Below are 2,868 nucleotides of genomic sequence, written 5' to 3' on the forward strand. Positions count from 1 at the left end.
GGTGAGATATAAGTTAGTCTTCGCCTTGCTCATCCCTGGAGGTCTTCTGACGTAGTCCAGAGGTTTGTTACACAACCTCCTGTTGTACCACATCACTCTCTGCACTCTCTACGACCTCAGGGAGTAAACAACTGTATCCGAACTGATTTACTATACTACCTAGGCCCTAACTGTTTATGCCCCACTCGGTGACCTAGGACATTTTTAACGTATTCCAGATGTTGTTTTTCACTCTTCTTCTCCCCAGCATTCCTTTGGCCTCAGAGAATCTTCACCTTCGTGTACCACCAGATTTAATACACCACATATTCCCCCCTTCGAGACTACACAGAGTCTCGAAACCAGAATAATAAACCATACATGACTATAATTTTGATATAGGTAACAATTCCTCCATTACATGCTTTCTACAGCATAACTTTAACACTAATATAATTTTATGGAGTGTGAGAGCGAAAAACCTGTCCGACAGCCATCTTCCCAAAGTACCCTCAAACAATCTAGACAGGAAAATTCTCCCACGGCCCCTCTGCCCTAGGCGACCACACAAAGTACTCCAGACCTATCCAAAGGAGGAACCCTAATTAATTATAACAATATGTGTAGAATGTAACTCAAGCAAATACATATGGAACCTCAGAAATCAAAATCGAAATGATGTCCAAATTCGGGCTGGTCGACCCATCGCACCTTCCAATGGACCTTTCCCTGCCTACACCCAATTTCCCTAGGCATTAAAGAAAAAGAAAACATATGAGGTCCCCACATATCTACTCAATATCAGATAACATCATTCCCCACACATTGATACAGTGACAATAATATGGACGTGTAAGTATAACTCATACAAATATATGTAAGACAAAAACACAGTAGTGGTTCACATTGCAGCTCCTCTGCAGCAGCGTTGACGACTCTCAGTGTAGGGTCGCTCATATGTCGAATCCGAACACTTTGTCATAACGTCCTTGTTCAGAATCCTTCAGTCCATTTTAATTGTCCAGTTTGCGTGTCTGGCTCCGTCCAGTGTAAAATTCCCCCCTTGTCCTTATGGAAGGAAAGAAAAACAAAAACCAGTATCTTTGCAGAAAACAACAGATGCAAAGTAAAACATCAAACACTGATTATAATGTCAGATTCATGATCTCATATTATTGGAGGTTATGATTTCCATATTCCCCCCTAAACCTAGAATCCCCCAGTATAATTACCACATGACAACACTCTAATAGATATAAATGTCATGAGCATATAAAAATCGGACGTTCAATATGGATATGTCTCCAGTACCTTCCCTTCTATCCATACTTCTGCCTCGTCGCCATCTTTACCAGCCACCTGTAATAATGGCATCTGAGATGGATCACCAGGCATCACAACACCCACCCATCTCATTATCATAGCCCTTGCGAAAGTCAATAACAGTGTACAGAAACAAAACATCGCACATAATGATATAAGCACTACCACCATGACTTGAACCAATACTGCTCCTAGCGGTCCGAATTTGTCCTGTAACCAAGCATTTGCAGACCCTCCTGCTCCTTTTGATGGTCCAAACTCCGCCCTTATGTGCTTCAATGCCTCTATCACACTAGTTATGTTGTCCGAGCTATCTGGAATTAACGTGTAACACGCGTCTCCGGTTAAATTCAACGCTACACATAGGCCACCTTGTTTGGCCAAAATATAGTCCAGTGCCATGTCATGCTTTAACAATGTCAGCCTATGGCTCTTTTGAGTATTGGATAAGAAGTCAAATCCCCTTATGGTTTGATTCACAAACCCCTGCAAGGTATAAGTGATATTATCAATGTGATCCGTCAAAAATGTCACCCCATACCATGGAAATAGCCCTATTCCCCATTTTTCCCCTATACTGATCCTCCAATGGTAGGATTCCAAATTATGAAATTGTGCCAACTCCCTTTTCTTTCTACCTTCGGAGAGACTATTAGATTGATTCCTATCATGTATTCCCTCCTTTTGCATAGAAAAGATCTCATATGGGAGTTTCAATGTTGCCATGTAACAACATCCTGTCCACCCGTACGGTAGAAATATATATGCCTTCTTGCCTCAGATCCACCAAAGGTCTTTGAAATTTCCTATAGTCACATTACCAGGCAAACGCTGATCCTTCACCAACACCGTTCTATGCTGTTTGCGGTGTGGGACATAGAATTTCACCTCATATCGTCCCTTGTTACCTGTACGGTCACGCCTCTCCAAGGTCATCCAATACTCATCGCAGTCCGATATTCCCATAAACATGCCTGGTCCATCATAAGTGTTGTTTGAACAAAAACAGGCGCTGGCCCTCCCAGGGTTTACCTCCATTGCCTCAGGGACCGTTGTTAACCTATTTTCCTGCTGAGCAAGCAGATCCATATAAGGTAAATCTCTTCACCATACACACTCTGCTCTGGGCCAAAATAAATTCCGTGACAATGACATCACTACATCCATGTCTGCTTGCTGCTTATACAACAACCACGATAAGGCATAAGATTGACATTTAGCCGTTAAAGGTTGAGGCACTGTCTCTAAAATCGAAAGCCATGTGCCTGGTGGAGGAACCCTCACCACACATGGACAATTAAATCCTCTAACCGATGTTATGGAATGAGTCAACTGCTGGAACCATAAGTTCCTACTTGCCCACTTATCTTTAATTTGTAACACTGAAGCATCGAATCCATATGCCTTCCATGTCGCGTCTCTCTTTTGTACTGTATGATATTGATCAGTCCTATCTTCTAGTAACCTATTGGAATCAGCAGCCTCCTCTCCCAGATCTAGTGGTGGTTAGACGGCGAACCGCTCTCCTGGGACTCAGTAATGCACACAAAATCACTTGTCGCTGCG

Source organism: Eleginops maclovinus, chromosome 13 (assembly GCF_036324505.1).
Source record: "Eleginops maclovinus isolate JMC-PN-2008 ecotype Puerto Natales chromosome 13, JC_Emac_rtc_rv5, whole genome shotgun sequence".
NCBI classification, from domain to species: Eukaryota; Metazoa; Chordata; class Actinopteri; order Perciformes; family Eleginopidae; genus Eleginops; species Eleginops maclovinus.